General features: G+C 48.3%; 1 protein-coding gene and 1 non-coding gene across 2 annotated transcripts in view; one reads left to right on the top strand and one right to left on the bottom strand.

Moving 5' to 3' along the window:
* CAB39 (calcium binding protein 39) overlaps nt 1-19,047 on the bottom strand; it is an 80,033-nt gene extending 60,986 nt beyond the window's left edge. The window contains exon 1 of the mRNA XM_029065480.2: nt 18,946-19,047. The gene's annotated coding sequence lies outside the window, so the exon portion shown is untranslated. The remainder of the gene's footprint in view (nt 1-18,945) is intronic.
* On the top strand, nt 14,210-14,271 carry LOC114817497. The gene has a single exon (XR_003765361.1). It is a non-coding gene; the product is annotated as a U7 small nuclear RNA (small nuclear RNA).
* Nucleotides 19,048-21,570: the final 2,523 nt, after the last annotated feature.

Here is a 21,570-nt window from a genome sequence, read left to right as displayed (position 1 = left end):
TGAAAGACATTTGGGCATCAAAGATGAGTACCTAACACCTCTCTGGAAACACCGGTCATAGTAAAAACAGCGAAGCCTAATCAGGCCTCTCGTGGTAGTCATAGCAATTTCTACATGGAATACCTAATTAAGACCTACCTGCTGTACTTAGAAACAATATAAAATGACTGAAACCTCTAAGATACTTAAATATTTAAAATGTGAAATAATAGGGGTTAACATTTTCATTGGCATTAGCAACAGGCTGTGATTTCAGAAATATTTTGCAATTCCATGACCCTCTCATTCAGAGTAATATTACAGGAATTGAATTGTGTGTGCACACTATTCATTGGAATACTTTTTCCATGCCAGACCCTGCTTGTCATCACCACCACCAATAATTCTGATGCACTGTACTCTCCCAAGTGCTTAGTACAGTGCTGTGCACATAGCAAGCACTCAATAAATGCCACTGATTAAGTGCTTATCATATGCACAGCACTGTACTAACTGCTCGGGAGAGCACATTACAAGGAAGAAAGTTGCTTTAAGGAGGACCTTCTATGATATACCCCCAACAACTGAACAGTAACTGAAGCAAAACAGGACTCCGTTGAAAACATTTAATGACTCCATTTCCCCACTGCCTTTCCCTCCTACGCGCTATTTTTTCTCCACAAGAAAAGTAAAGACACAACACAAGAGTAGACTTAGAATGTTAGAATATTTTGGAAGGAGACAGGGCAGAAATGAAGAGGGAAATATGAGCTCTCAACATTTTTATATTAAGTGTATGGCTTTTCTCAGCACCCCACTGAAAAGAATTCATTCTAAGACACTTCACAACCCAAGCATCAGCTCACACCCACAGAGCAAAAATAACCTAGACAAGTGACTGTAATAACAAAATATGCATTTTTCTCACATGCAAAGCTACATAAATCTGTGAAAGTCAATGAATCCCTCTGCAGAATCCTTTCCAGCCGAAATTTTCAAAGATATATCTTTTGAAGTTTCGGCCGTTGCAGCTCCCCTCCTTAGGAGGCAAATTTTACCAAAAAATCTTCTGTTTGGACCATTCCAAAACATTAGCTGTAATACCAGAGACAGAAAACAAGTTCTGAACAGTGGATCATTTCTGTTACAGAAACTATGTAACAAAGTTCTGCATATCTGTAAATAACATAAGCAATAAGGTGCATTTAATTTTAGATAAACTTGTGAGCAGTTTTTAAACTCTATTGCCACTGGGTAATCAAACACAAATACACACATAGTAGTCCCTTCAAAAGAAGCCAAGACAAGAAAGGAAACCTGTTCTATCCACAAAGCATCAAGGAAATGTCCTCAAACAACCTCACTCTTCTTTTAACCAAATTCCACGGTGAACTGTAAAACACTTTTAAGTCGTTATCTTTCTCGATTTTTAACAAAAACTCGTTGAATTCAACAAAAATGGGCAGGATTTTCTAAAATTTATCTCAACTTCTAACACACTACATAAATAGACACTGGGGAATGAACATGAAACCTCTATTAACATCCCACATATTAGAATTAGAATGTCCTATAATAAACAAGTATGCAACTTAACTGCTTTAAAGATAGAAATAATGTGTCACTGTTTAAACATACTTCCATGAAGGGATGAATTTAAGATTCAACCAAAATAGAGCAACCACAAGTTACAAAAATACATGGGTAACTGTCATTCTCACCTTTTAGTGGCCATAAGTCTATGTTCTGATGCAACATTAGTCCAAGGGGAATTAATTCATTTTAAAATTTCATTTGAGTAGTATTTCTCGGCACTTATGCTCCATAAAAAGATGGCTAAGCAAGCAAAAACAACAAGATGCCCAAACTTCAGTTCAGCTTCAAGCACCTTTCCAAAAAACCCATTCATCAGTCAGGTTAGCTAGCAAACGCCACAAATTCCACAATATGATTCAAGTGTTTATATCATGGAAAAAAAATCCTCAATTTAAACTGTATTTCACACATCTGTTCTGACAGAATGGAGCTTTAATATGCAGATAATCCACAATCTCAGTAGTAACCCTTACTCTCTTGGGAATGATTTTAATTATTAAGTGATTACTGTGTGCAGAGTACAGTACAAAATGTGGGGAAAATTACAGGTGAGAATTTCAAGTTTCTGGCCCTGAAGGGGTTCATAAAGTAAGTATTAAAGTGGGGAGAGGGAACCAGTGGCAGACACCTAAAATGAAACAGTAAAAACACCAAAACACCCCAGAAGACAAGAGACAAACAGAAAAATCTGTAGGATGCTGTGGCCAGAAGAACAGAATTTTGGAGGCCAACCGCCCCAGTGGCAGCCAAAGCCTTGATGAGGTTCTCAAAGTTGCGAAGGCAGCATGGCTGCAGCCACTTCTGTCCTTTCCCACCCTGGAGGTGCAGAGGTCAGGATTAAGGGACCGGAAAGACGTGGAGGGGAGTCGACACGCCCGTTAGGTGAGGGAGCGGCAGTGGGGCCTAGTAGAAAGAACACGGGCCTGGGAGTCGAAGGACCTGGATTCTACTTCCAGCTCTGCCAAGTGCTTGCTGTGCGACCTTGGGCAAGTCACTTAACTTTTCTGGGCCCCAGTTTCCTCAACTGTAAAATGGGGCCTAAATACCTGTTCTTCTTCCTACTTAGACTGTGAGCCACATGCTGGACAGGGACTATGTCCAAACCTTATTAACTTGTACCTACCCCAGCATGTAAAAGAGTGTTTGACACATAGTAAGAGCCTAACAAATACCACAGGAGGAGGAGGAGAAGGGCATCAATCACTCCTTACCATTATTAGTTTCAAGACATTCCACTAGCTCTCTCTGTCTTAAATATTGTTTTCCTTCGATCACACTGCCCCAGCTCACACTCTTTAATCCTTTCAAGCTCATCTTTTCACTGGAATGCATTCTCTACTTTCCCACTTCCAAACACTCCCTCACACTATCTGGAAACTCCTCCCCCATCTTCATAGCCTTCCCAAAACCACCTACCCTGATAAATTCCAAACTCACTCACTGTACCTTGAGTTCGTCTGTCTCGCCACAGATCTCATACCCTCTGACTTGGAACTCCACCCCACTCCACATACAAGAGACCATCACTCTCCCCTCCTTCAGAGTCTTATTAAAATCACATCTCCAAGAGGTCTTCAACTAATCCTTCATTTCTCCTACTCCTTGTCCCTTCCGTGTCACCTATGTGCTAGGATCTGAACCCTTTAAACACTTGTTATTCACCCCATCCTCAGCCCCAGAGCACTTATGTATACATCCCTAATTTATTTATATTTATGTCTGTCTCCCCTTCTCAGCTGTACACTCCTTGTGGGCAAGGAACCTGTCTCTGAGTCTGTTGTACTCTACTCCCCCAAGCTCTTTAGGACTCTGAAATCAGTCAAAGATATTTACTGAGTGCTTAATGTGTGCAGAGCACCATAGTACAGCTCGAGAGAGTACAATTTAACTGAGTTGATAGACGTGTTCCTTGCCCAAAAGGAGCTTACTGTTAATGAGTACACTGTAAAATGCTCAATAAATACCACGGATCTGTCACATCAGTCCAACAGCCCAACCTCAGCACTTGTCTATTTTATTCCCAACATCAACACCATTTCTATTTATGCATGGCATTTAATCTTTATCTGAACATTGTTTATCCATCCTGCTGTTTGTTCTGATGTTTGAACTGCTTCCTACTCAGATCCCTGTTCCTCTGCCTGCTTTCGTGATCTACAAGTAATTGCTGTCTGTCTCCTCCATTAATCTGTGAGTTCTTTGAGAGCAGAGATGTTTTACTTCTATTGTACTCTCCCCCGAGCTTCGTACAGTGCTTACCCCTCGGCAGGGACTCAGATACACAATGCGTTTCAACCTCAGCCCCCATCGAAACTTTCGACTAAAAAACATTTCACCCCCTTTTCCTTCCCGTTACTGACAGAGGTAGAGGTGAGCACGTGGAGCAGGTGTCCCAGGTATGGCAGGGGAAAAGGCCCAGAAAGGGATCCTGAGAGGTTCTTCCCTCAGCGCTTCATCTGTACCCTGCCCCAGCCTCCTCTATCACACACCCCAACTGCAGAGCCCCTCCCCTCCCTGTGGTTACCCCTACTCTACTCACACCCACCCCTCAGACCACCACCGCCACCACCGTGGCCCGAGACACGCCCCACACCCGCCACCCAAAATACTGACTTATGCAGCCTGGCCAACAGCTTCACTCTAAGTACTCACTGAAGGCTGGGTCGACTGTATGTGGGTTTCTGGTGAGGGAAGCTGATCTTCAAGGCCTTTAATCCCACGTGCCCCTTCCCCGGGTTTGGGGAAAGTCCTCGGGGGTGGATTGGCGAAACTTTAGGTCTAACGCAATCCCCTCTGGGCACCCCATCCACCTCCCGACCACTGCCCCTACAGAGCCCACCTTAGTGATTGATGCTCAGCGGCAGAAGGGCGAGCCAAAAGGCTCAGGACAGGGGTTTCGGTTCTACCTGCCTCTGTGGCCCCGGACCCAGAAGGAAAAGTGGATAGTGGGAGTCCGGGCCAGCCTCGTGCAGAGGGGAAGGGAGGTGCCTACTACCCACCTACCTGCCAGGGAAGATTCCTGTTTCGTTGGCTCCAGCCTGGAGATGACTGGAACACAAGGACCAAGGCGGAACTCATGCCGGGGAATAAACTAGCTATTAGGCTCTTTAAAAGAACCAGTGCCCAGACCTGGGATGAAACTGGGAGGGCTTCACCTCTGCATCCCATGCATTATGGTGGAACTAGTGAAAGAGCAAAAAGGCAGGCAACAGAAAGAAGAAAAACAAAGTGGAGTCCTGGATAAGCCACATGCTGCTGGGTCCTTCTCACGATAATCACACTGGTTTTTTTTCCCGGATCTCAACCTGCGCTTCTATTCTTCTTCGTATCCTGTGGCTCCTTCTTCGAAAACATAACCTCACCCCGCCGCAGGAAAATCTCCTTCCTATGTTATGGTGCTCCTCCCTTCTTAGTTATGCCAATCCCAGCTTCCCGTTCTGCAGCTTTCATTCAGCCTTCCCACCCCCACCCCCCAACTCCCTTTGTTAATCTCCCTCTTCTTCCTTGCCTTTTCCTGTCAAAAATAGAGCACAGCAGTAGAATAACAGTAGGGTTAGAATCAGAAAATGAAGATAACAGATGAGAAGCACAAAGGGGATTAATATTCAGTACTGATTTTGACTGAGAGCCCTTGGTGGGCTCGGGACCGTGTCCGACTTGATTGCCTTGCATCTATGGGAGAGCTCAGAGCGGAGCTTGGCACCTAGCAAGCCCTTAACAAATACCGTAATTATTATGATCGATTTGGGTAACTAACACAATCCACCTGCTCAGATCAATTTTTAAAACTCTGCAGCTTCGTTCCATCCATGTTACAGAAATAAGAGGTAGGGCTACGTAATATTCAGATCCCTATGAAAATGGGGAAAAGCTTTCACCCTGCAAGGCACAAACAGGAATTGATCCTATGGTCAAAATACTCCTACTGAGGTAGAGTGGAGGCCGCAGCACAATGCAATGCTCTAGACTGTGAGCTCATTGTGAGCAGGTAATGTGTCTGATGTTATATTGTACTCTCCCAAGCACTTAGTACACTGCTTTACACATAAGCACTCAATAAATACGATTATTATTAATAATAATAACTCTGAAAAAACCAGTGGAGAAAGGCATTTCTTCAACATCCGATAAGGGAATGGAGGGAGAAGTAGAGTTAGCCACAGAACACAAGAGTAAACTCACAAATTGGACAATGACTTTATTCACCATGCAACAAAAATATGAAGACTGAATTCTCTCATTTTGGCTTATAGCATGTGATTTCTGACAGAAAAGTGACCGAGATAGGTCCATGGATGACATTCTGAAAGCATTCAGCTTTTAATAGAAAAAAGATTGGTGTATCTATAGGGATTTTAAAAAAATACACTATGAGCGTGTATGAGTGTAGACACATTCATAGCGTCTACCCGAGACAAGGGGATTTTCTGAAGAAAATCTATTTGGAGAAAATTTTATTTGAGGTACAAATTCCCCCCCTCCTGCCACCCTCCAACCCCCTACCTAATGGTAAGCACAAAACTCCAGCAAGGATCACCCGAGGACCCATATGTTAGGGCCATACACCTCTAGTCCAGGCTCCGAACCCACCTCGGAGACCCAGAAAACAGGGTGCCCCCTGGACTGACAGAGTCTTCCCGCCCCATTATCAGACTGGGTGGCCTCAGGGTAATCCCAAAGGTAAGGGAGATAACCCTCGGGTAAGGTGGGCAAAGAGAAAGACTGCTTGCATTCTAGGAAAAAACTATACAGCAATCAATCAATGGCATTTATTAGTGCTTTTTCATGGTATTTGTTATGCATTTACTATGTGCCAAGCACTGTTCTAAGCGCTGGGACAGATATAAGATAATGGGGTTGGACACAGTCTCTGCCCCACATAGGGCTCACAGTCTAAGTTGGAGGGAGGAAGATGCAATCCCCATTCTACAAATGAGGTAACAGACACAGAACTGAAGTGACTTATCCAAGGTCAACAAGACAACAAGTGGCAGAGCCAGGATTATTGGCTGCCAGACCCGTGTTCTTTCCAGCAGGCCAGGCTGCTTCTCAGTGCTTACTATGTGCAGAACACAGTAGTAATAGGAATGAAGGTATTTGTTAGGCTCTTACTATGTGCCAGCACCATTCTGAGCCCTGAGGTAGATACAAGGGAATCAGGTGGGACACAGTCCCTGTCCTACATGGGGCTCACAGTCTCACAGTCACAGTTACAGGTGAGGTAACAGGCACAGAGAAGTTACGTGACCTGCCCAGGGTCACACAGCAGACAAGTGGCAGGGCCGGGATGAGAACCCACAACCTCTAACTCTCAAAAGCCTATGCTCTTGCCACTTGGCCATGCGGCTTCTTACTAGGCAGAGCGCAGAACCAAGTGTTTGAGAGAATACCCATATAACAGAGTGGGTAAACACAGACCCTGCCCACAAGGAGCTTAGAGACTAAATATGGTAGACTCCCAGGCCAATTAGAAAGTATTCCACAAAACTGGGGATTTTTTTTTGGCTAAAGTCACCCTGACAGCACAACCCCAAACCATCTTCCTAAACTTAAGCATGCCAACTTGTGACAAAACCACCAGCAGCTTACTGCAAGGAGCTTAGTGAGTTAGGTACAAGAAGCACTCCTATAATGTAGGGGCCGTGAGAAGTTTCCTGTTAGGAGAAAGCCTTGAGAGAGTAACCATTAATTCAAGGCAAATTAATGGTTGGGTGACAGATCATTTGAATATGCCACCATCACTGGCATTTTTTGATTCAAACTGCTATATTACCAGGTCCACCACGAGCAGAATGCTTTACATCCCTACCCTCTTTTCTTTCTTACTATATTAAACATTGTGAAGTTACAGGAAAAAAAAAAAAACAGAAAACGAAACACAAAGAATTAAATGGCCCAGTTTATCGGCATCATGTCTTCAATCTACTTGTAAAAACCCGTGGATCGTGCTGTACGAGAACGGGTTTGCAATGCAGGCTTTAATTCTTCCATCATGTTATAACCGAATAGTGAAATTCCGACAACCCGCACAAGCACACAACATTTTTTCTGACATAATAGCGCATTCTACCTAGAAAGACACTCTTTGTCAGAAGAACATTCCCCAATTCTGCTGCCAAAATGGACAGTGCAAACATGCATTCTGGCAGGCGTGACTGTGGATACTGTTGATGGCATTAAGATACTAACAGAACATAAGAACTTTCGCATGAAGCAAAAACTCCTCGCTCTTGGCTTCAAAGCTCTCCATCACCTTGCCCCCTCCTGCCTCACCTCCCTTCTCTCTTTCGACTGCCTACCCTGTACACTCTGCTCCTCTGCTGCTCACCTCCTCACAGTCCCCAGTTCGTGCCTGCCACGCTGTCAACCCCTGGCCCATGTCCTATCGCTGTCCTGGAATGCCATCCCTCCTCACCTCCACCAAACTCTCTTCCCCCCTTCAAAGCCCTACTGAGAGCTCACCTCCTCCAAGAGGTCTTCCCAGACTGAGCCCTCCCTTTCCTTCCTCCCCTCCCCATTGTCTCTACTCCCTCCCTCTGCTCTACCCCCTTCCCCTCCCCACAGCACTTGTGTATATTTGTATAATTTATTATTCTGTTTTAATAATGATGTGCATATATCAATGATTCTATTTATCTATTTTGATGGTACTGATGCCTGACTACTTGTTTTGTTGTCTGTCTCCCCCTTTTAGACTGTGAGCCCGTTGTTGGGGAGGGATTGTCTCTATCTGTTGCCAAACTGTACATCCCAAGCGCTTAGTACAGTGTTCTGCACACAGTAAGCGCTCAATAAATACGATTGAATGAATGAATGAACTTTTTCAACCTGCACTGGGTATGACTTATACAGACACTTGCTGTCCTTTCTTTTACAAAAACCAGAAAGCCATCACTGGTATTTTTTTGAAGCCTTACTCCGTGCAGAGTACTGTACCGTGTGCTTGGGAGAGCCCAACAGAACAAGGAGGCGTGAGCCGTGACCCCAAGTAGTTTACATTCTAGTGACACGGAAATCAGGGCCCATCTAGCAATTTTAGAGAATTTACACTCAGTGTGTGCGCACTTTACCTAGTTCCAATTCCTTCTTTCATCCTAACAGGAAGTCTTACTTTATATCCACAACATTACAGGGTGGTAGATTGTTAGCCTTTCTTTTAAAAGCAAAGAGCTCTTTATGGGAAAAACACTAAAGGAACTGTGACCTGAAAACACTTAGCACACTGTCAGTACTCCTTGCAAGACCTCAGAGCGCCGAATAGTTACAACCAAAGAAACGTAAGAACATTTTCTTATGAACTGAAAATGAAGTTTAATGTCTAGGTCCTATACGGACCACTGCTGATACCCAGAGAGATGGCGCGCTGCCTAACAATGCTAATGATGCTCTGGAAACAGCAGGTTCCAGTTAAAAACAAACTGGAAGTTTTAGTAGTGACTTAGCGAAGACCAAAACAAATGCATTCTTCGCTTTCTGGAAAAACATTTTATCATAATAATCAGACAATTCCAGGAGGAGGGGTTGTCTTGGCATAACCGCCCTCCGCCAACTCACTGGAGCAAACACATTTGTACGGGACCGACGGGTAATCCCCCTGAGGTATGATTGATTATCAGTCCAAACCAGATTGTCATATAATAGAGCTCCCCGGACTCAATCTCTCGCTCGAGACGAACACGTGGAAACACAGATGGGACCAAATGTGGAGATGTAGAGATGCACAACTTGCAGAGTTCTAACCAAGAGAGCTATCACTGTCAGCTGGGGGAGCTGGGTACCTATCTGCCAGAGCGAACACCCTAGCCCCTTTTTCCTATCTTTCCTCCGCAAGCCACTTGGCATATCTCTGACCCTCTGTACCACATCCTCCCTAGCTGTAGCCATCTACTACCGTGGCGCTTCACCACAGCTTGCTCAAAGCTGCCAGTCCAAGTATAGCAAGTCCAGGAGACCCAAGGTCGGAAGGAGCAGCAGCATCACTCAGGGGAATGCAACATGCACCAAAACAAAATGTCACCTACGGGCTGGCACACCAATTTTTAGGCTGAACCCAGAGCAGCGTCACCTGGTGGGAAAAAGCGTGGGTTTGGGAGTCCGGAGAGATGGTTCTAAGCAGCACAGCGAAAAGGATAGAAGCGCTTAGTACAGTACTCTGCATACAGTAAGCGCTCAAATACAGTTGAATGAATGGAGCACAGGCCTGGGAATCAGGTGGTCACGGGTTCTAATCCCAGCTCCTCCACTTGTCTGCTGTATGACCTTGGCCAAGTCACTTCATTTCTCTGGGCCTCAGTTACCTCATCCATGAAATGGGGATTGAGACTGTGAGCCCCACATGGGACAGGGGCTGTGTCCAACCCAATTTGCTTCTATCCAGCCCAGCACTTAGGACAGTGCCGGGCACATTGTAAGCACTTAAATAATAATAATAATAGTATAATAATAATAGCTATTATTATAATAATAATAGTGGTGTGATAATAATAATAATAAAAGCTATTATTACTACCAGGTCAGCCACTGGTTGGCTACACGACCTTAGGGGTATATACCAACCTCAATAATGATAAATAATAATGATCATATTTATTAAGCACTTACTGTATGCCAAACTGTGAAAAAGTTGATAAAAGATAATCTGATGGATACGGTCCACCTCACATGGGGCTCTCAGTCGAAGAGGGAGAGAGACCAGGTTTCCCTGTGACTCAGTTTTCTCATCTGTTGAATGGGATTAAGATAGCTGTTCTCCCTATTTCTTAGATTGAGCCCCTTGTGGGAGAGCACTAGTTTCCAATATGATGACCAGATCCTATTTACCCCAGTGCTTGGCATTAAGTAAGCATTTAATACAACTGTTATTACTATTACTCTGCTAGAAGAACCTAGATTCTAGGTCATTATTGAACTGATCAACTGCTATCCAATTATTAAAGGTTATTCCACCAGCCGGTGAAGGAGCAGAAAAGCCATCAACTGCCTGCTCTTTATTCCTATGCATTTTACCAGCATTGTACCAAGTAGAAACTCTCTCGGCTCCCTAAATCCTACACTCCTAGACACAAGGAAGTGAAGTGATTTGCCCAAAGATACACAACAGACGAGCGGCTGAGTCGGGATTAGAATCCAGGTCCTCGGACTCCCAGGCCCGCGCTCTTTCCACTGGACCATGCTGCTTAACTAATCTTATTAGTTCTTCCTCTGCAATATTTCCCAGATCCACCTCTTCCTCTCCACCCAAACAGCTACCACCTTGGTCCAAGCTCTTGTCAAACTTCAAGGGTCAACCTGCTACCAATCTCTGCCCCTTTGGCCTACACTAAACGTTGCTACATGAATCCTCACCCCTTCAAGCGTCACCTGGTACATCTCTCTCCTCCTCAAACATTTTCTAACAGCTCCCCATCATGCAAAAGTAGCTTACGACTGCTTCGAGGCTTTCCCACAGTGGGTTCTGCACATAGTAAGCGCCCCATAAACACGGCCGATGGATTCCACCTTTTCCTTACACGTCGGGTCTCTTCACCCGCGACTCCCGGCTCCCGCTCTTCACTCCTCCCAAGCTCGCTTTCCTAAAGATTTTGTACTGGGCTTCATATCTAATAGGTGTTTTAAAAAATGCCACTGATGATGAAGACGTGTTCACAAAAGCCTCAACGGAGGAAAGGGTGGAAGCTGCAGAAGGAACAAAATGTGAATATGATGATTCAAAGTGGCATCCGGTGTCAGTTCTCCCAGAGAAGCGGCATAGGCCAGTGGAATGAGCCCAGTCCTGGTAGCCAGGGGACCGCGGTTCTAACCCCAATTCCACCAGCTGCCCACTAGCTGACCTTAGCAGTCTTTTCTACTAATTTGACTTCTCTGTGCCTCAGTTTCTTCATCTGTAAAATGGGGATTCAACACCTGTTCACCCTCCCTCAGACAGTGAGCTCCATATGGGACAGGGACTGCGTCCAACCTGATTATCCTATATCTACTCCCATGCTTAGTACAGTGTTTGCTTAAGAAGTACCACCACTATTATTGTTATTATTTATTAGTACTCTCTTTTAACAAAGGGTTTGCATTCTTGAGGAACTTCACATTAAGGAAAATTTAGTACTCATCCTGTGCCTGGGGCCACGCTCATGTGCACCACCAATTCTACCCAGACAGGTGCATCTTGTCCAAAGAACAGCCCCTAATTCGGCCGCTGCATTTAATCCAAAATCCATAGTGAATGCATGTGTTATGTTTCAGGGGACTGAAAAGGACATTGGCAAAAGAAAAGGGTGGAAAAAAGGAGCAGGAAGAAGAGCGGACTTATCATGTTAATATTATTTTCCAGTCATCACATTTTTCAGTTCCTGAGTATATCTGGTAATTACCATGAGACCACAAAAGCTTTGAGCATCTTAAGAAAATGTATAACACAGTATACATCTGTACAGCGCTCTACTCTTCTAAATTACATTTGCCATACTGCTATCACAAATTAAATAGAGATCTAAAAAAGATTTTACAGGGTATTGAAAAGTGAGGAGAATCGCTTGCTGCGGCATTACTATTTGCAACCTATCTGAATAAAAAATGCAAGCGAATTCAAGCCCAGTAAAAACTACTGACAATCTATGCGTTCAAATATTTACTGCTGAATAAAGGTTTTTGTTTCTAAGTGCCTAGTACAGGGTTCTGCACAGCGTAGGTACTCAAATGCTGCCGATGATGGTAAGTAGTTTTCTGACTCAAAAACCTAACTAAATTCTGCACTGTACACTATCATTCGTTTTCTATCGAGGTATGACAGCTACTTCAGGTTCACATTTTCTATAACCGTTGGAAACACTAACTGATAAAAATATTATGTACACACCCTATAGACGAGATCAATTAAGTTCACAGGAAATCCTAATTACGTGGTGGCATATGTAAATGAAATAAAAGCAACTCTTTTGAAATTGTTAAAAGGCAAAAACCATTCAACATTCAACATGAAATATGGAAAAAGAGGAAGAGGAGCCTGTTTTTCATTTATTTCTACTGAAATATTCTGTAGCCTAGGAAAGCTACGCAAATCTTGATTGGCCCAAATGTTACCAGCATCCCTTCTCAACTTGCTAATTTTAAAACTTCAAATAAGGACGAAGCTGCCATAACAAATAGTTTGGACTCATTTATGTAAAAAATTATAAATTTAAGGAGAAATGGTCACATTATACCTAAATTACTTTGCAGCTATATTACCCATCCTCTAAAGCACAAATGTACTATTGTGGATTTCTATTTGGTAGCGGGTTTTGTTTGTTAATTTGTTTAGACTTGAGTCTTGACTTCTATGTTTTCTCTCTAACAGTTCATGACACCACTGAAGGGAGTTTCATCCCCCGATTATACACTCTCCTGTTGAAAGGGAACTTTTAAATCCCTCAGTCCATGTACTGTTAAATGAGGATGCAGGGAAAAGATTCTCAGGCTCAACATTCGGATAAAACTACCTACCACGGATGGGTATTCTTACGATATGAAGTATTTGTACGATATGAAGTATTCTTATATATTTAATATCTGTAAACTTTCAATCAATGGTATTTCAACAGTAAACTTTCAGAGTACCCTCACAAAGGGAAAAAAATGCAAGGAAAGTTAGCTTCAGAAAACGTGTTCTCATACAGTAGCCTTTTAAAAAAAAAAAACTTTTTTTTTTAATTTTTGTTTAGGAATTAGTCTAAACACCTAAAAGAAACACATTGGCAAGTATTTCTCAAAAGGAAGGTAACAAAACTTCCTTTTAGCAGATAAGAACACCCTTGGGATCACATGATTTGCTAAATATTAGCCAGGCAATTGGTAAAACCTAAAGCGCCAGAGTTTAGAAACTCCAGCTAATGCCCCTCTGGTACCTGTTGGCATTCTCTCAAAGCAAAAGCCAATTCCAAATCCCCTCTACTCTTCTTTCCATCAAACGTCCAGGTGTACCCTTCTAACTAGGGATAGAAACATTTCAGTACCCCACTGAGGTCATCTCCTTTGGAGCTCTGGTGACCTAAATACGAACCTGTAATTCTAACAAGGCACGCTTTTCGGGGGGCATTCCCACTTGCACATAATAATAATAATAATAATAATAATGATGTTGGTATTTGTTAAGGGCTTACTATGTGCCTGCACTGTTCCAAGTGCTGGGGGAGATAGAAGGTCACCAAGTTGCCCCATGTGGGGCTCCCAGTCTTCATCCCCATTTTCCAGAGAAGGTAACTGAGGCCCAGGGAAGTGAAGTGACTTGCCCACAGACACACAGCTGACTAGTGGCAGAGGCGGAATTAGAACCCACGACCTCTGACTCCCAAGCCCTTGCTCCTTCCACTAGCCCACGCTGCTTCTCCAGAAGAAGAAAAGGGCCCTTTTTAATCCAGGGCATTTAACGAGCGCTTCCTGGGTGCAGGGCGCTGTAGTAAGTGCTCGGGACAGGCCAATGTGGTCTTTGGTGACAAAGAGGTGGGAGCCCGCAGGGCCGAGGAGGGCGGAGTGTGTTTGAGGGACCCGCTTCCTCGGGGTCTGACAACGCCATCGGGGAATTTGGGGGGGGGGGAAAGGCATGGGTGGGCTCGGCCTGGGGGAGGGATGGCTGTGGCCACCAGCCAAAGCCAGGGGGACGGAGTGTTACCGCTCTTTTAGAATCTGTCTAGTAGATTTTCCAGCACTGGCTGGGCAGCCCTTTTCTTTGTTTAGACTCTGAGCCCGTTGCTGGGCAGGGACCGTCTCTATCTGTCGACCAATTGCACATTCCAAGCGCTTAGTCAGTGCTCTGCACATAGTAAGCGCTCAATAAATACTAGTGAACGAATGAGTCGGCGGCCAAATGGTAGCCGGGCCCAGCGTCGTCTACCGTGGAGTAGAAGAGGCTGCTGTCCGCTTCCCGGCGGCGCTGGCCAAACGAGCCTTTAGTCCATGCGTTTGTGCGGGTGGCGTCGGGGCCTGCCTCGGGGATGACTGTGAGCTCCACGGGGGACAACCCGATGACCTTGTACCCTCCCCACAGCGCTTAGAACAGTGTTTGGAACATTGTAAGCACTTAACAAATTGCCATCATTTAGACTGTGAGCCTTTTGTTGGGCAGGGATTGTCTCTGTTGCCGAATTGTACATTCCAAGTGCTTTGTCCAGTGCTCTGCACAAAGGAAGCGCTCAATAAATACGATTGAATGAATGAATGGGCAGAGACTGTGTCTATTGGTTGCCGAATTGTACATTCCTAGCACTTAGTCCAGTGCTCTGCATACAGAAAGCGCTCAATAAATACAATTGAATGAATGAATGGACAGAGACCGTCTCTAGTTGCCGAATTGTCCATTCCAAGCACTTAGTCCAGTGCTCTGCACACAGGAAGCGCTCAATAAATATGATTGATGGAACGAATGAATGAATGAATGACTCCCTTCCCCCCCGAGTCGTCGGGGGCGGCTCCGGACCCCGCTGGAAACACCCACCGCTGACCACGCACCACTGACCGTTTGGCCAGGCTCCGCTGACACCAAGTCTCAAGGGGTCTAAACCTTCAGGCGGGGAGAGGGGACGTGCCCAGAGACACACATACACACAGAGACACACTGTAGTGACACAGAGATACTGTAGTCCCTTAATAATAACGGTGTGCCAAGCACTGTTCTAAGCGCTGCGGGGGGGGAGGGGGGAGGAACGGACATAAAAGGCAATCAGGTTGTCCCAGGTGGGGGTTACAGTCTTCATCCCCATTTTGCAGTTGAGGGAACTGAGTCCCAGAGAAGTGAACTGACTTGCCCAAAGTCACACAGCTGGCCAGCGGCAGAGCCCACATGGGGTAGAAGTGACAAATAAAGCCCGAGGTGGCGCAGAGTTAATAGTAACAATAATAATGTTGGTATTTGTTAGGCGCTTACTATGTGCCGAGAACTAAGCACCAAGTAATCACATTGCCCCACGAGGGGCTCATGTTTTTTAACTTCACTTCTCTGGGCCTCAGTTCCCTCATCTGCAAAATGGGGATGGAGACTGTGACCCCCGTGTGGGACAACCTCAATACCCCATATCGACCTCAGCGCTTAGAACGGTGCGCGGCACCTAATAAGCGCTTATCAAACTCTAATGCTATTATTGTTATTTAATCCCCATTTTTCCAGAGGAGGGAACGGAGGTTCAGAGAAGCGAAGTGACTTGTCACACGGCGGACCGGCCGCGGAGCGGGGGATTAGAACCCACGACCTCTGACGCCCAAGCCCGGGCTCTTGCCATTGGGCCATGCTGCTTCTTGGCTGTCTGTCCGTCTGGAGGAGGGGATCGAATAATAGGGAAATTTGGGAATGCTGGCCCATGGAGGCCTCCTCCGCCCTCCTCCAAAAGGAGGCCAGCTATAGGAGGCCAGGCCTGGAGGTGTGGGGTGCGGGTCGGTGTCCCTCCTGGAGGAGAGAGAGGGATAATAACAATAATAACAATTAATAACAATTTGGCATTTTTTAAGCGCTTACTATGTGCCGAGCACTGTTCTAAGCACTGGGGAGATACAAGGTCATCGGGTTGTCCCCCCCCGGGGCTCCCAGTCTTTATCCCCATTGGACAGAGGAGGGAACTGAGGCCAAGAGAATAATAATGATAATAATGTTGGTATTTAAGTGCCTACTACAAGCCGAGCACTGTTCTAAACGCCGGGGGAGAGACAGGGTAATCGGGTGGTCCCCCGTGGGGCTCCCAGTCTTCATCCCCACTGGACAGAGGAGGGGACTGAGGCCCAGAGAATAATAATAATAATGTTGGTATTTGTTAAGCGCTTACTATGTGCACAGCAGTGTTCTAAGCACTGGGGGAGGGACAGGGGAATCGGGTGGTGTCCAGTGGGGCTCCCAGTCTTCATCCCCATTTGACAGAGGAGGGAACTGAGACCCAGAGAAGTGAAGTGACTGGGCCAAAGTCACCCAGCTGAGAAGTGGCGGCGTCCAGATTGGAACCCGCGACCTCTGAGTCTCCAGCCTGGGCTCTGGCCACTGAAGCCACACAAGAATTTATTTTGTTAATGAGGTGTCCATCCCATTGATTCTATTTATCGTGATTAAGTTGTCTTGTTTTTTGTCCGTCTGTCTTCCCCGATTAGACCGTAAGCCCATCAGTGGGTAGGGATGGACTCTATCTGTTGCCGAACTGTTTCATTCCGAGAGCTTAGTCCAGTGCTCTGCACAAGGTAAGCGCTCAATAAATACGATTAAATGAGTGAGTGGGCTGGTATTGTCTCTATCTGTTGCCAAATTGTTCATTCCAAGCGCTTAGTCCAAAGTTCTGCACATAGTAAGCGCTCAATAAATACGACTGAATGAGTGAATGGGTTGGGATTGTCTCTATCTGTTGCCGAATTGTCCATTCCAACCGCTTAGTTCAGTGCTCTGCACATCCTGAGCGCTCAATACGACTGAACGAGTGAATGAATGGGCAGGGACGGTCTCTCTCTGTTGCCGAATTGTCCATTCCAAGTGCTTAGTCCAGTGCTCTGCACACAGGAAGCGCTCAATAAATACGACTGAATGAAGGAATGGGCAGGGATTGTCTCTGTTGCCGAACTGTCCACTCCAAGCGCTTAGTCCAACGCTCTGCACATAGTAAGCGCTCCATAAATACGATTGAAGGGGTTGGGATTGTCTCTTATCTTTGGCCTAATTGTCCATTCCAAGCGCTTAGTTCAGTGCTCTGCACATAATAAGCGCTCAATAAATACGACTCAATGAAGGAATAGGCAGGGGTTGTTTCTATCTGTTCTCCAATTGTAGATTCTAAGCACTTAGTCCAGCGCTCTGCACAGAATCAGCGCTCAATAAATACGGTTGAATGAAGGTAGGGGCAGGGATGGTCTCTCTCTGTTGTCGAATTGTCCATTCCAAGCGCTCAGTGCAGCGCTCTGCACACAGTAAACGCTCCACAAATACGTCTGAATGAGTGAATGGGCAGGGATTGTTTCTATCTGTGGCCGAATTGTCCAGTCCAAGAGTTTAGTTCAGTGCTCTGCACATAATGAGTGCTCAATAAATACAATTCAATGAAGGGATGGGCAGGGACGGTCTCTCTCTGTTGTCGAATTGTGAATGCGAAGCGCTCAGTCCAGCGCTCTGCACAGAGTGAGCGCTCAATAAATACGATTGAATGAAGGAAGGGGCAGGGACGGTCTCTCTCTGTTGTCGAATTGTAGATTCGAAGCGCTCAGTCCAGCGCTCTGCACAGAGTAAGCGCTCCATAAATACGACTGAATGAAGGAATGGGCAGGGATTGTCTCTGTTGCCGAACTGTCCACTCCAAGCGCTCAGTCCAACGCTCTGCACAGAGTAAGCGCTCCATAAATACGACTGAAAGAGTGAATGGGCAGGGATGGTTTCTATCTGTGGCCGAATTGTCCAGTCCAAGCGTTTAGTTCAGTGCTCGGCACAGAATGAGCGCTCAATAAATACGATGCAATGAAGGGATGGGCAGGGACGGTCTCTCTCTGTTGTCGAATGGTAGATTCGAAGCGCTCAGTCCAGCGCTCTGCACACAGTAGGCGCTCAATAAATACGACTGAAGGAAGGAAGGGGCAGGGATGGTCTCTGTGGCCGAATTGCAGATTCCAAGCGCTCAGTCCAGCGCTCTGCACACAATAAGCGCTCAATAAGTACGAGTGAATGAAAGGAGGAGGAGGAAGGGAGGGAGGCGGGGAGGGAGGGAGGTCGGTGGGTCTGTCGGAGGCTGGGGCGGGTCACAGACAGACAGACAGACACACACACACACACACACACACACACACAGACGGGTCGGGGTGGGGCAGCCGCCCGGACGGGCGGTCCCGCCCCGGCCCCAAGCGGACGGGCGGACGGGAATTGGGAAGGAAGGAAGGAAGAAAGGAAGGAAGGAAGGCAGAAAGGAAGGCAAAAAGGAAGGAAGGAAGGCAGAAAGGAAGGCAGGAAAGAAGGCAGGAAGGAAGGCAGAAGGGAAGGCAGGAAGGAAGGCAGAAGGGAAGGCAGAAGGGAAGGCAGAAGGGAAGGCAGAAGGGAAGGCAGAAGGGAAGGCAGGAAGGAAGGAAGGCAGAAAGGAAGGCAGGAAGAAAGGCAGGAAGAAAGGAAGACAGAAAGGAAGGCAGGAAGGAAGGAAAGAAAGAAGGTAGGAAGGAAGGCAGAAAGGAAGGCAAAAAGAAAGGAAGGCAGGAAAGAAGGCAGGAAGGAAGGCAGGAAGGAAGGCAGAAAGGAAGGAAGGCAGAAAGGAAGGCAGGAAGGAAGAAAGGAAGGCAGAAAGGAAGACAGAAAGGAAGGAAGGCAGAAAGGAAGACAGAAAGGAAGGCAGAAAGGCAGGCAGGCAGGCAGGCAGGCAGGCAGAATGGAGGCTGCGGCGGGTCGTGGCGGACACTCACCGAGGCTGAGTCAGCCTGGCCGCAACCGGACCGGGACCGAGCCCGGAACCAGGCGGCGGCGGCGGCGGCGGCAGCGGCGGCGGCTGCTCCCGCTGCTACGGCCGCTCCTGCTGCCGCTCCCCGTGTCGGCCGCCGCTTCCTGCCCCCGCTGCCGCTCCTCGCTCGGCTCGACTCGACTCGACTCGACTCGGCTCGGCTGGGCCCGGCCCGGCCCGGCCCCTCCGCCTCCTCGTCGGCGGGGACAGGGGACAGGGGACAGGGGACAGGGGACAGGGCTCGTCGTGGCGGCGGCGCGGCTGCTGTGCCGTGCGCCGGGCGGGTCGGGTCGGGGCTTGGGCTTGGGCTTGGGCTTGGGCCGCGGGCGCGCCCCTCCGCCCCGCCCCCGCACGGACGCGCGCACGCAGGCGGACGGACGCGCGCACGCACGCAGCCTCGGCCCGCCCACGCCCGGCCCGAAGGAAGCCCTCGCGCGCGCCGCCGCCGCCACTTCCGCTGGGCACCGCCCCCTCCCCCCTCCTCTCCCCCTCCTCTCCCCTCCTCTCCCCCTCCTCCTTCCCTCCTCCCCTCCCTTTCTTCCCCCTCCTTCCCTTCCCTTCCCTCCCTCTCCCTCCCCCTTCCCTCCCCCCTCCTCCTCCCCCTCCTTCCCTGCTCCCCCTTCCTCCCCCTCCTCCTTTCCCCTCCCCCTCCTCCTTTCCCCTCCCCCCTCCTCCTCCCCCTTTCCCGTCCTCCCTCCTTCTTCCTCCCTCCTCCCCCTCCCTCCCCCTCCTCCTTTCCCCTCCTCCTTACCCCTCCCCCGTCCTCCCTCCTCCCCCTCCCTCCCCCCTCCTTCCCTGCTCCCCTCCCTTCCTCCCCCTCCCCCTCCCTTCTCCCCCCTCCCCCTCCCTTCTCCCCCCTCCCCCCATGCTCCCCTCCCTTCCTCCCTCTCCCTTCTCCCCCCTCCCCCCCTGCTCCCCTCCCTTTCTCCCCCTCCCTTCTCCCCCCTCCCCTTTACCCTTCCCCCTCCTCCCCCCTTCTCCCTCCCACCGGCAGGCTGACCACCCCCCCACCCCCCCCCCCGACAACCGCAAACCCCCGGGGCTTAATAATAATGTTGGTATTGGTTAAGCGCTTACTCTGTGCAAAGCACCGTTCTAAGCGCTGGGGGGATACAAGGTCATCAGGTTGTCCCATGGTGGGGGCTCACGGTTTTCATCCCCATTTTAATGTTGGTTTTTGTTAAGCGCTTACGATGTGCAGAGCACTGTGGTAAGCGCTGGGGGAGAGACAGGGTAAGCAGCTTGTCCCACGTGAGGCCCCCAGTCTTCATCCCCAGTTGACGGATGAGGTAACTGAGGCCCAGAGAAGTGAATAATAATAATAATAATAATATTGGTATTGGGAAGAAGTGAAGTGACTTGCCCAAGGTCACACAGCTGACAAGTGGCAGAGGGGAGATTCGAACCCATGACCTCTGACTCTCAAGCCCGGGCTCTTTCCAATGAGCCATGCTGCTTCTCTAAGAATAATAATGTTGGTATTGGTTAAGCGCTTACTCCGTGCAGAGCACTGTTCTAAGCGCTGGGGGAGAGACAAGGGTCATCAGGTTGTCCCACGTGAGGCTCACAGTCTGAATCCCCATTTGACAGATGAGGGAACTGAGGCACGGAGAAGAAGAAGAAGAATGGTGCTATTTGTTAAGTTAACCCCATTTGACAGATGAGGGAACTGAGGCCCAGAGAAGTGAAGTGACCTGCCCACAGTCACCCAGCTGCCAAGTGGCCGAGGTGGAATTCGAACCCACGACCTCTGACTCCCCAGCCCGGGCTGTTTCCGCTGAGCCCCGCTGCTTCTTAAAGGAAAGAGCCCGGGCTGGGCAGTCAAAGGTCATGGGTTCGAATCCCGGCTCTGCCACTTGTCAGCTGTGTGACCTTGGACAAGTCGCTTAACCTCTCCGTGCCTCAGTTCCCTCATCTGTCAAATGGGGATTCAGACTGTGAGCCTCACGTGGGACAACCTGATGACCCTTGTCTCTCCCCCAGCGCTTAGAACAGTGCTCTGCACAGAGTAAGCGCTTAACAAATACCAACATTATGATTATTATTTGCCGTTATTGGGCGCAAACCGCGCAGCGCAAGCCGTCCGCCCACAGTGACCCCCGCCCGAGGAAGGACAGGCCGGAGGTGGGAGGGGGAACTCCCGCCCCGAGACGGCGCGCATGCGCCAGAAGGCCCGGGGGGGGGGGGGGAGGGGAAACTCGCTCATCGAGTCAGCGCGCATGCGCCGGAGAGGCAGTGGGCGGGGGGAAAGGGGGAGGAACACTCGCTCCCCGGCTCCCCGAGCCATTACGCATGCGCCGGAGGGGCGGGGGGACTCGTTCCCCGGCTCCTCGAGCCAGCGCGCATGCTCTAGAAGGAGGGGGTTTGGCGGGGAGGGGGGCACTAGCTTCCCGGCTCCCCGAGCCACCACGCATGCGCCGGAGGGGCTTTGGTGGGGGGAAGGGGGCGGAACACTCGCTCCCCGGCTCCCCTAGCCACTACGCAGGCGCCAGAAGGGGGGGGGGGATGGGGGCACTAGCTTCCCGGCTCCCCGAGCCACCACGCATGCGTCAGAGGGGCGGTAGGACTCGCCCCCGGCTCCCCGAGCCAC

Source organism: Ornithorhynchus anatinus, chromosome 1 (genome assembly GCF_004115215.2).
Source record: "Ornithorhynchus anatinus isolate Pmale09 chromosome 1, mOrnAna1.pri.v4, whole genome shotgun sequence".
NCBI lineage: Eukaryota > Metazoa > Chordata > Mammalia > Monotremata > Ornithorhynchidae > Ornithorhynchus > Ornithorhynchus anatinus.
This window is presented reverse-complemented; position numbering and strand designations above follow the sequence as displayed.